We start from the raw sequence: 12,890 nt of genomic DNA on the forward strand, positions 1-12,890 counted from the left end.
ACCCTTTGTCAAAGAACTAAAAGCAAGAACACCAATATCTTTCATTAGTTTACCAATGTCTTTCATTAGTTTATTAATTTCACCTGATTCGGGTTTTTTTTGTTTGTTTGGTTTTGTTTGGGTTTTTTTGGGGGGGTTGTTTTGTGTTTGTTTTGTTTGTTTGTTTGTTTTCTCTTTAAGTCGTTGAACAGCTTGTATGTAGATGGGAATTCCAAATTAGTGAAAAAAGAGAGTGTTGTACAATTTTGCATGTACCTAGCTTTCCACCACTAGGCAACAGCATTACTTTCTGGCTTGTGATGGTAACTTGTGAGTTTGGTCTTAACTTAAAGCTGTATTTGTTCTGGATTTTTAGGTATTATTTTTTTAAGCAAGCTTCTGATGTCCTCCTAGGGTTTTTTTATCTGTTACTCTGAATCTTAAGGAGTCCTTTTCATCTATGTAAAGTGAACACTCAGTGACAGCAAATCAAATACACTGATTTTTGCACTTATGTTGGAGTGGTTAAACTAACTGCTATGTGTGACAATAAAGAATTAGGCACTTGATGTGAACACTGCAGTTCAACTTTTGTTTACTTTTTTTTTAAAGCACCGAGTACAAAGGTGCTCACACTGCCAAAACCCTTGCTATAGTGTATTATTCTTTTAAGAGAGTTAATGCTACATTACTTGTGTTGAACTATTGTAGCTTGATTTGTGGTTTGTGGCAGGAAAAAAAATCTTCAAAATACTTTTGCAGCTCATACTATTTTCTTGAATAGGAACTGTAACTTATAAGTGACCTTCAGTGCTGCCTCCAGAAATCCTGTTCACTTTGCTAAGCTGAACAAGAAAGGTCATTCATTAGTTGGTGTCTTCAAGGAAGAATATATTGACATTAGAAAACTCTCACTTGTACCAGTTAAATGTAGATAATTTTAACATACTGGTGGCAGTAAAGAAGCTGAAAATGCTCAGCAGGTAACCAGTGGCTAAATATATATGTGAACTCAGCAGATGAATTGTCTTTAGTAGACTCCAGATTACTTTAGAGGGATTTATTAATTGTAAATCTTCTGCAGACGTTGTGAAACTGCCTGAACATCCTTTGAGTAGCTGAAATAACACAGTCAATGATGGTATCCATGTACTGCAAGTGTGTTTACTTTCCTGGCTTTAAAGAGGTATTAAAGGTGTAACCTGATCATATTTCATCAGGACTGGGTGCCACTCTGTTCTGTTTGCCAAGATTAGGCCTAGTTTTGGAACGCTTTTCTGTGTGGGCTGGCACTTGCATCTGCGTTGCAGTCTCATCACCTTCAGCAGGGCCTCTGGAGGCAAGCACTGGACTTCCCACAAATATTGCAATGTGTATAATAATGATTGTAAAACTTATCTATTAACCCATCATTTACAGTTTATTTAAGTGTTTTAACGCTTTGATCCTTCCTTTGGAGGTAAGTGCTCTGCAGCTGCATGATTTAGAACTGCTACAGCAGGATGAGCTGCGAGGTGTTCATCACCTCCTGACTTCATTAATGCAGTGAGTTAATTACACGTGTACCAGAGTCGAACACTGCAAATTCTCTTGTGTCTGAGCTTATTTGCAATGTAGCCATATGTGATGGACAACACTGTTAGTCAAGCTACAGCATTTTGATATATAATTGGTACTTAAGCTTACTGGAAGTCTTGAAGCAGGGAAAAATCCCTGGCTTTATACAACTACATGAATTCTCTGTGTGTGCACTGGTCTTGAGTAATTCTTGTATCGCTTGCACTCTCCTTTCAAGGAAAATCAAAGTAGGGGTCACAATGGTATTCTGTTTTTTGTAATAATATCGGTTTTGGTCTTTAAAAAGCTCTTGCACTGAAAATTATTATTCATCCTCTGAAGGCTAATTAAAAAACAAACCTTAAGACTACAAGAATGGTGTTCAGCATGTTTATGTTGTTGAAACTGCAGAAAGTTGTTAATGTTACAAAGAAAAGAGGGGAATCTCTTTGATTAAACAGTATTATTTGAAGCAGTTTCTAATTGCATATCTTCCAGCAGTCTGAAGTAACTATTTATTGAGCAGTTGATAACATCTTGAGTTGTTGGAGTGTCACTTGCATTATTTGGCTGATTTGGTTATGATACTCCTCATTAACCAGCTATTTACAGAATATGACAGAAATGTGTTTCAGTCCTTTGTGTACATGTGGAGCAAAGTAATTTTTAAATGGGCACGTGCCTTGTGTGTCTGAACTGTAAGGTCAAACTGTCATTGAAGAGGAAGATACCCTGTATGTTCTTGGAATTGTTTGGTCTTTTTGCTACTATTAAAATAAATTATTTTGTTCCCTTTGGTTTTGGAAACTGCAAAGTAGGTACTCACGTTCCAAGTCATTCTTTGGTTGCAGGCAGTGGAAGAGGGGGTGTAGGAAAGAGATTACTTTGACATCTAATTTTTGGAAAAGCATCATGCTAACATAAACACTTGTTCTTTATCCTTTTGGCGTCATTTGTGCCTCTTAACATGATTCCCCCCTCCTTTTATTTTACTCTTGACACCCATTCATCCAGAGCTGTATCTCGTGCTTTGTAATCCTTGCCAGGGAAGAAATACATTTCTCTGAATCTATAACTCTTATCTCTCCAAAAGCAAACATATGTCATACATCTTGATCTGTGTAGCTTTTGACATTGAACCATGCTTTTGTAATCTTGGTTTCTTCATATTTATGCTTTTGTGCTTTTTTTTCTGCCTTTTTCCAGCTCCTACTTTCAGCTGGTTTTATTCCTTTCTCTCTCGACTTTTGTGTCTAATACACTCCAAGTATGTTGCCACTGCTTCCTTTTATCATATCATCATTCTTTTTCATTTTCAAAGTCTTAAGTCAGAATTTGCGTAAAAGAATAACAGCAATAAACCATAAGCTTTCAAGCAGGTGATGTATTTATAATTCCTTCCTCACTCCCCTTCAAAAGGATGAGAATGCAAATAACAAGCAGCTTTATTTCTGTAACTTGTCTATTAAAATTGACATGAAGTATTGCAAGTGGTTTTGGGTCCCAAGAAAGGTGCAGTGCTTGCAGTGTTCTGAAAAATTATGCCTAATCTAAAATGCTCCAGATGAAGCACCACAAATTACTTTGTCTGTAAAATTTGGGTATGTTGTTTTTATCTTGGAAATATGTTTCCTAGCTCTAACCTTGTGAAATCTAGTTGGTTTTCTTTTTTTCTTGCAAATTTGGTTTAGTGTTGAACTTCCCCTTTTTCTTTGCCTTGCCCCATTACACAGATACTTTTTTTTTTTTTTTTTTTTTTTTTAAGCTATTCAATGCTCCTGTAAAAGTAGCTGCATGAAAAGCTTGGAAAACGAATTCCTTTCCCTAGAGCAAAGGATAGCATTCATGCCTGAAGGGCAGATCTCACTGCTGTACCTAGCCAGTTCAACCACTCTCTTTACATGTATGTAAAGTCTTTTAGTGGTACAATAAAGAGAGGCAAAGCTAAGGCACGTCGTACTTACTGCTTTTATTCAGCTAGGTATACATACTCAAAAGAGAAAAAAATCCTTTATGTGTATGGTGATTTGGGGCAACTGCTTTTGTAGGTTACAGGAAAGCAAAATGGAGGCTGAATAACATATTTAACACAGTGGGATATGTAGAAGAGACATTTTGTTGTTAAATGGCATGTCTTGTGTGCATGCACAAGCTTCATGAGTTCCAGAGTGGTGGTAGACAGCTTGGCTGCTTTGGTACTGGGAGTTAAAGCTGCCCCTGTCAGTTCCCCTCCTTCTTGGATTTCACTGTGCAGGTAGCAGGAGGAGGGAACATGTCTGCACCCGAGCTGCTTCAGTTCGGGCAGGCAAATTCAACTTCCCATAAAAAATGGGTTTAAGTGAAGATGCTGACTGAACTGAATTGACTCAGGCACAGTCGTGTGTTCTTCTGTCAACTCAGTTGCAGGGTGAGTGGCTCTGGAAGAAGGTTGAAGCAGATGGTAGGATGCCGGAAGGGCTGAGCCGGTGCAGCTCTTTTTCTCTGTAAATGTGAGTCAGAGCCCTGTCACTTCTGATACCGTTTGACACTTGCAGTGATTCAACAGACAGTAGATTTTTTTTTTCCTGTTGAGCCAGTTAAAACTTGATTTTTGTGAGCATTTGTGCAATTGCACTGTCTTTCAAAATAAAATTGGAAAATGATTTAAACGGAGACTGTTCATGTGCATATGTGTACACATCATTGCTTTCTATCTGCTCTTGAGTTGCTGGCAACCTGCTTCATGCCTCCCACTTGAGAACCAGTGTGACTGGAGGACATTCATGAGTCATGCTTTCTGATGCAGTGTAGATTGTTCAGTATTGAACTTCTATAGCACACCCTATAGCTAAGTAGTGTAAGTTGCTGCTCACTGTGACAAACATCTGTGTAAACACTGATGCCAGTAAGCTGAGTGTTTTCTCTGTGGTATCAACAACCATCTTCACCTTATGGCAAATGTTTTCTGCTCTTGCAAGAGGTGGATTCTTAGTGTCAGGTCATATTGCAAGTAGGTGGAATGTTTTTCATCTAATAACCTCCTTTATCTTTCTTCCTCTGCTCTTAAAATGAGTAGGTTACTTAACATCTTTTGATGAGCATGTCCTTAAACTACCAGTTCCTCAGGACGAAATGCACCAGTCTGACTTAAGCTGTTAAAGGCTGCTATAAATGTGTAGGGCATTTGCTGATGAAAATGTCAAAATAGATTTGAAATAAAAAAATCGTGGCATATGAGTTAAAATAATTACTCAGCAGATTACTGTATCCTTTTCTACATAGAAGGTAGTAGCAACCTATAGTGTATAGTGGTGTAGGCCAATGTAGTGAGGATTAGGTGTTCCCCCCCCCCCAGTTTCTTTATTTGGAAAATAATAATCTGTCATTAAAATTGAACCAGAGCAATATTTCTTTATCTCATTTTGTCATATTATGCATCTCTGGTAACTTAGTGAAAAAGACATGGAATACACTAAGTCTAATCTGCTGGCGTTTTTGTAAAGAGTTTATATAGGTGTACCAATAAGATGGCAAATTCCTAAGGGATGATATGCATTCCAATCTGATGTTGTTTACTCTTTGTACATAAATTGCCCTGAAAATGCTAACTATTGTTCCTTGACAAGGAACCTTCCTTTCCTTGGTCACAAAAAAGTTTACTTAATTAATCTCTTCTAAGTTTTCTGGTGATCTGTGCAGGTATGTCTGCTGAAGTTTCTCCCTTGCTTTGAATTAATTATATCATATAAAATGAAATTATTTTACTGAGAAGTGTACTTACTAGTATTTCATATTAGATCATGCACCTCTTCTTTTCAAGTCTGGGTCTATTCATGTGGCAATGGATACTGATTAAATGCTTCATTTTTTCAGAGTAAAATTCTGTGAGGATAACAGAAGAATAACCTCTTTTGGTTTTGGAAGTCATACCTTCTTTTGCTCCCCTGAAACTGCAGAGGCTTTTTTGTGGTTTGTAAGACTAACTCCTTTTTCAAAATAAATGTTGAACAGCTTTTTTTTTTTTTTTTTTTTTTTCTCTTACCTTCCTAAGGGTGGGTTATTTGGTTGGTTTTGTTGTTTTGGTTTTTTTTTTATTGGTTTGGTGTGGGTTTTTTTTATATTCAGCTTAGTTGATGGCCTTTATGTGCTGTTCCATGAGGAAGGCAAGTTCTGAACACAATTTTTGCTCTTTTAATTTATTGCATTCTCATCTGTAGGTCTACTTGTATTTGCACCTTTTGTTTGCAGAGTTGGGCAACAATGAAAAAAGTATAATTATGTAAGAAGTGATGTTGGCTTCTCAGATACCAGTTCCTCTCAAGACCTTGAGGAAATTGTTCTGTAGCTTTGGACTATGTGTACATGTGGATGTTTGTAGTCTTCTTTGCCTGGTGTCATGCTGACCCCTAGGAGAAAATTCCATCCCATTCATCATAGCTCAGCATGGTTGTTGTAGATAGGTGTAAATTCTCACATGGGATATTTCATATCCCTTCCAGAATAGAAAAAAATAATTTCCAAAGTTTGGTTATTCTTACCTATATAAATGTCTTCAAATATTTACTGAATATTTACAAATATTTATTTCTGTACATCTTCAGCCTCCAGAATGTGAGCTTAGACTTGTAATTTTGTGACAGTTGTTTGATAAAATCTGTTTTAATTTATCCCTCAAAAGTTTGAGGTTTATATTGTTGATGCAATCTGTGTAGTATGCCTGTTCTGGTTTGCCTTTGCTTGAGTAGGCACTGTTGCCCCTTAGCCGAATGGGTGTGTGCCAAAGGTATACAATGTATATTCTGGAGACTAGCGTAGGGAGAGTCACGTTAAGTAGATGTAAATTATTGAGAGGCTAATTTCTGTTAGTTATTGAAAGGCTGGCATTGCCATATGACCATCTCTGGGACTCTTCTCACGTCAGCCCTGCAGAAATCATACCATGTTTCAAGGTAAGGTGTTTTTTGTTTGTTTGTTTGTTTAAGATGTTCTCTCAAGTCAGTTTATCAGGAATCATGCTATGTGTATAGGTTAATCTAAAGTATTTATAATATAAGTTTAAATTTGCACTAATGATGCAGAAAATACCTTAATTGCTACATGATTTATCCTCTGTCATAGCTGTGTTGCATTATTATTTTGTGAGTGGCATTTTGTATAAAACAAAGTATATCAGTGGATCTGGATGACTGAGAAATTACCTTTCTTTACAATGAAAAGGAAAAATATTAGTCTGTGGAGAACTTGAATCAAACTGTTCCATTCTTTTTTTTTTTTCTTTTTTTTCTGGAACAAAAAATATAAAAAAATCTGGGCTTATCTCCAGATTCTGTAGAAACTGAAATGCTGACATTTGAACTGGAATGAAATATATGAATCCTTTTTAACAACTAAGTCATACCTTTTAAGTAGTTAAGAACAACAAAACAAAGTTTCTCGTGGAAACAGTCTCTCCATTCCAGTGCAGCGTGAAACTGTTAGTTATACATTCAAATATGAACTAATTAAAGGAGAAAGTGAAGATGACTGCAGAAGGGGAGAAAGCTGAGAATATTTTTAACTCTCCAAGCTGCACGATTGTTTCAAAATAGCTCCATCTTAAAATACTGGGACATTTTGAAAAATAGCTTAAAATATTATGACAACTTTATCTAGGAAAATTTTGTTATCATGACTGATGATCCTTCTAAGTGGGGCTGTGGTAGCTGATGATCCCCTAATTTCCAGGCTGCCACTGAAGGTTTGTACATGTAAATGCTGCTCGTCTTTCATTTGGCAAAGCCAGTGGAAAAGGGGAAAAATTCCCTGAGGTCAGCTGGAACTACCAAAATTTATTACATTTTATATAATTACAGCCCATTTTTTTTCAGAACTTAATGCAAAAACTGTGAAGTGGTTAAAGGTTTTACAAACTAAAGAAACAGACTAGAAATCAAGATGAAGCCTATGTGCAATAACAAAAAATAAAATTCTTTTTGTATTTCTCCCATTGGAGAAGTATTAAATGTTATAACATAAAACCTGCTTAGGGAAGGAAGCTGGAGTGTTCTGGAGTTGGTTTTGTGTAACTCACACCCTGTCCCTTACCCTGTTGTATGTGTTTGTGTTTGAACTTCTGTTCCTGCTGCAGTTATAGGTGAAGGGGGCTTTGTATTTACAAAGCCTGACCATGGGCTTTCTGCAGTTGCATTCCAGGACCTTTAACTACCGAAGTGACAGTGTGGTGGTGTGCTATATGATTATTCAGCTTTGTATCCCTGATCACTTCCTTTTCATCAGTGTCTGTAGGGTTTGTTCACATTATTGTGTGATGGTGGCTAATGAGGTCTTACATAATGAGCTTGGCTAATGAGATCACAGCTGGTTTTATGTTTTTCGACTCCTGCTGTCCCCTTAAGTTGCTTACTGCAATTAAATACTGGTGGCGTCTGTTTATTGTGGTAAATACGCAGTCAGTTCAGCTTCTTCTTTGAATTTTACTCTTATTTTTAAAAAATATTTTTCAGAACAGAGTAAATAGAATACTGAGAAATAGATTGAAAACTGAGAACCTCAACTGAGAAGTTAAGCATCTGCAGTTCATAAATTTCATGTTGAAATGCCAGGTAACACTATTATGTTGACAGCATTGAGTGAATGTATGAAATTATTTTTTGTGATTTAGTATTTGTTTCTTATACATATCGAAATATATTAGTTCTTAAGAGCAAGGAACAGATATACTAGAATTGGTTATTATTTTAGCTTAAACCCTTGGTATACTACTAGAAGTTAGAAATGTAGATTGAACAATTCCTTCCCCTTGTAGGAAAAGGCATGATAATACAAAACTTATTTCTGATAGTAATTAAATTTGTGTAACTTCCTTTTTGAGCTGTCTGGATATCAGGAAGTTGCAGTCCTGGTGTTGCATGTTCAATACACTGGTTAGGTATTCCACCAGTTATGACGTTTCAGGGTAGAAGCAAATGTCAGCCTTTACTTCAGTTTTGTTGGCATGCTTGTTGGGGCTCATGGTGTGGGTTTTCGTGGCGCAGCTATCTACATGTGTTCCTCAGTAAGTACTCTTATATTGGCAAAAAGGGCTGCCTACTGTAGAATTAGAATATAGTAGAGTTATAATTTTTCCTAATTTGGAACTAGGTAAAACAGTTAAAAGTACTAAGAAGAAAAATAAAAGCTAGAGTACCAGTGACGTCTCTTTAATCAGTATCACAACTCTGTAATCAGCTTGTTTGTGAATGTTATTTCTTTAGGGCTAAACTCGTAGCACTTCTATATAGTGAAAGAAATACAACTTTTAATATACTTTTATCTCTCAGTGTGATTTGAACTCTTTCTAGGACTGGGCTGGCATGGGGTGTGGGAACAGCCAAGTAAACTTTGTCATTAGTCTGAGGAAACTGGTACATTAAATGTGTTGCGTGGTGTGATATGAAAGACTGGAGTGCACTGTGTAGAGAGCATAACCACTTCTGATCGGTCTGGAGAAGAGAAGGCTCAGGGGGTATCTTATTAAAGCAAGTTACCTGTCTGGGGAGGGGGAGTTAAAAAAAAAAAAAGATAACACACAATGGACAAAAAATGAAAATACCATTTAAACGTAAGGAAAAAGTTTTCTGTTTTTTTGTTTAATTTTGTTTGGTTTGAGTTATTTTGTTTGGGGTGTTTGTTATTTTTTTGCTGTGAGGATGATCAAACACTGCTACAAGTTGCCCAAACAGGCTATCAACATGCTCCAAACCAACTAGATACAGGCCCAAGCAATCTCCTCTTGTGAGGCGAAATCTTAAAGGAAAGAGAACATATTTTATTTGAGTGAAATATATCTGAATCTCTGCCTCCTGTAGTAGCTATCACTGCTAAGTTTCTCTGAGGCTAGCGGAAACCAAAGGGTTTTGAATACCACACATTTAAAGCACTATTTTTCAGAGTGAACTTCATGCCTGTAGACCTGCCTGCTTTTTTTGAGGGGACAGGAGTTGGACTCTTGCTGCTCATGAACTCGAACAGAACGTTAGTGTATTTCATAGGAGCATCCCAGTTTTTGTCAGATGGTCATTGGGTGCTGAAAAAGATGGACCCACCTCTTCCCCTCTCCCCAGACTCAGATGTTACTTCTTCTGTCTGGCTCTGCTGTTTTCCCCACCCAGTGGTGAACCATTTCAGGGAGTTTCCTTCGTGCATCAAGCTTATCTTTCCCTTCTGCCAACACAAAAAGAAAAACCTGCTGCTGCTTTAAATCCCTGAGCTGAATCCCTGAAAATTCAGGAAAATGTTATTAATAGTGCAGGGGAGGAAGTTGGCAACTATTGCCTGTTTCTTCACAGTCCCATTCAGCTGTCTACTTGGGTGGGATTTTTTGTTGTTTTTGGTGGTTTGTTTGGTATTGTAAATGTTACAAGTTTCAGCTTAGAAGGGTGAAGGAAGAATCTAAGCAGTTAATGGAATAATTGAACAGCCTGCATGCAAAAGGCAGTTGGAGTGGATGTCTCTATTCACAGTGCAATAAAAGAATTGGCCTTTACAATGATTTTGTTAAATAAGACACCTAGGGCTAATCAGAGCAGAAGGAATTGTCTATAGAGCAGAAAATGGGGAATAAGTTGTGGACTGAAATCTGACAGAGATTAATTTAATTCAGAGTAAGATCTTGAAAGGACAATAATAATTCTTTTACGAGGCACTGAGCTTAGAAGGCTCTATTCTCTTTACCTTGCACTGTGGAGGCTTTGAGACGTCTCATCACTGATGTGAGTATTCATCTTCAGAGTAAAATGTCTTGTTTGTTTTTCTCTAATGTAATGAACGCCAGACCCTTTTAGAATCAGACTGGACTGTGCATTGTTTTTTAATGCTAGTCCCTGAAAGCTGGAATCTTATTTCCAGTACTTGAGTATGTTAGAGGAAGTGTGATGAATACAGGACTTATCACAGGAAAGCATATAAAGATTGGGTGGGATAAAATAATTTTGCTTTTTAAACCCATTTCATACTCAAGAGGGGTTTAGGGAACAGTCAATTGACTATGGCTGTGAAAATCAAAACAATCTGATAAGAGCAAAACAACTGACATGCTTGGATCCCAGTAAGTGAAACTGTTGTGGGCTGACATCCAGCTCCATTGAAAGGCAAACATGCCCTTCCCAGGGCACATACCTTTCTATTATTGCATCCTAGAGAACTTTAACAAATGGTTCAAATTGCTAAATGATAGTCTGGAGGTGCAGTATTACCTAATGGTTGACTGTTCTTGGCAAAAGTAAGTTTGTGTTCTGTTCTGAAACTTTTTTTAAACAGTTGCTGGCATTAGTCCTTGCTACTGGAACAAAGAAATGTCATTTGTGAAAGGAAAATGTAGGTTTTAATTTCTGTTACTCAAAGGACAGTTTTGTATGTATATTTAGTTAGTGCCTGTAAGTAAACTAGTAATAACTTCTGATACATTTGTTGGATTTCTTGGTTATTATTGTATCTGGTACTTTAGACAATTTGCTTATGCATGTTGTGTCCTACCAACACCTCTCTCACTTCAGAGGCTGAAAGTGAAAAATAAACACACGAAAAGTAGATGTGAATAGGTATGAAATGTTGAAGTGGCTCCCAGACGTACACTGGCAGTCCGTGTTCATTAGTGCAGAATTAAGAACTCTGGGAATGACAGCGTGGTGCATAGATCTTTTGTCATTCGACTCCTTATGGAGTTTGGTTATTTATGTATTTGTTTTCAGGCCAGATCAGAAGAAAGAACTGTTAAAGACAGTCAGGTTTTTAAAAAAAAAAAAATTAAAAAAATTTATTTTTTTCCTAGTCCAGAAATTCCTTTCACTTTTCTTACTGTTCCTGACTTCTGTTGTACTGAACTTTCATGACGGGGAAGCTCTGGCCAAATTTGCTCTTATTTTACTTCCAGTACTATGATGGTGAGGGAAAGACCCAGGAGACAGGCTTGCAGGTTACATTTTGAAGTGATAGTGGGTTATTCTGGGTCTTTGTTATATACTTAGGCAGGAGTCTGCAAGTGTGATGGTCTCTCAAAGATGTATGTTGTGTTTTCTTCATAAAAGTCCAGTTGTGACATCTGCCCAAGCTTGAGTGGTTTTTATGTGCTAAGAACTTGATTTTTTTTGAGTAAAATCTCTGAAACATGTGCCTATGTTGGGCCTGCCTTGCTGAAGGCACGGCAGAACTCTTTCACTGAAATTACAGTTTTGAGCAATGCCAACCGACTCACGAGTTCGGTAGCACAACTGGTTTTGGGAACTAAACTCTGTGGAGCTGCAATCACCTGTGACTGCAGGCAGCACACAAAAAAAACAGAGGAACTGCTTCATTCACTACACATCTTCCAGACTGCCGTCTCCAGTTTTGTCTGTTATTATTACACCAAAGTCATTGTCACTTAAACTCCTGTTCATGTCCAGAACAGTCCCACCCACAGCTTTAAGTGAAGCAGGGCTTTTTGAGGGGCTGGGTGTCCTGAAACAAAGCTCTGTCAAAAGGCATGCAGCACGGGAAGGGAAGCCTGGCAGAAGGGTGTCAAATTTATTTTCTAAAGGCATGCTGGCATTTTATTTCATTTTGGCAGTCTTGAGTGTAACGATCTTGCAGTTTGTTTTAGCATAGTTCTTCTGCGTGTAGTAATTAGACCAATAAATTCCCAACCAGGCATCGTATCTGTTCTTTTCCACACGCTCCCTGCCAAATTAGTGACTCCTCTTCTCTTTTACTATTCCTTGGTTATGCTTGCTCTTTACCATTGTATTGTGTGGAGTGATGCTTCTTCCTTTAGCACTTCAGGGCCATCAGGGGCAGCAATGACTGCTTCTCAAGACAGCTTTTGAACTTGTTGCAGATATGGAAGAGGTAAAGCCAAGCAGCTTCCTTCATTTTTGTAGTGGTTTCGTGCTCTTGTCTTTGTTTTCTTCTCATTTTCTCAAGTCTTGCAGGTAAGTCTCTTCAAGTTGCTTTTGTTTTTCTATGCTCCTCTAGTTGAGGAGGAAAGCAGTATATAGATGGTGAGAGTACTAGAAGAGAAGAGGTGCTGTGCTTTGTGCTTTCACAGAGGGCGGCATTTGGCTGTTAAGGTTGCATTTGTTTGCTACTGTTGAGTTATCTTTTCACTGTCCTCATGATGTGGGTGACTGGAATAAATTGGGGAAAATTCAGAGATGCTCTTTGCTTGAAACAAGGTACAAGCAGGAATGAGTAGAATTGGATAACCCAGGCCTTGATGGAAATTTTTCTGCATGGAGCAGGGGAGCTACTGCTCTGCTATATAAAACAGGGTGGCTTGATATAATCTGTCTTTAATGTGGCACATAATACATTGTACAAAATACTTGATAAAGTGTGACTAAATGTTCCTTGTGTAGCAA

General features: G+C 37.6%; 2 protein-coding genes across 12 annotated transcripts in view; both read left to right on the top strand.

The window, feature by feature from the left end:
• LOC127383389 (sorting nexin-9-like) overlaps positions 1 to 12,890 on the top strand; it is a 625,662-nt gene that overhangs the window by 432,571 nt on the left and 180,201 nt on the right. The window lies entirely within an intron of this gene.
• The window catches only part of ZDHHC14 (zinc finger DHHC-type palmitoyltransferase 14), a 96,438-nt gene that overhangs the window by 1,736 nt on the left and 81,812 nt on the right, over positions 1 to 12,890 (top strand). The window contains exon 1 of one of the 11 annotated variants that reach the window (XM_051616279.1): positions 1,420 to 1,438. The exons of the other annotated variants lie outside the window; for them this stretch is intronic. The gene's annotated coding sequence lies outside the window, so the exon portion shown is untranslated. Of the gene's footprint in view, positions 1 to 1,419; positions 1,439 to 12,890 lie in introns of those variants that run through there. 11 annotated transcript variants of the gene reach the window in all.

The sequence above is a fragment of the Apus apus genome, chromosome 3 (genome assembly GCF_020740795.1).
Source record: "Apus apus isolate bApuApu2 chromosome 3, bApuApu2.pri.cur, whole genome shotgun sequence".
In the NCBI taxonomy this organism is placed as follows: domain Eukaryota; kingdom Metazoa; phylum Chordata; class Aves; order Apodiformes; family Apodidae; genus Apus; species Apus apus.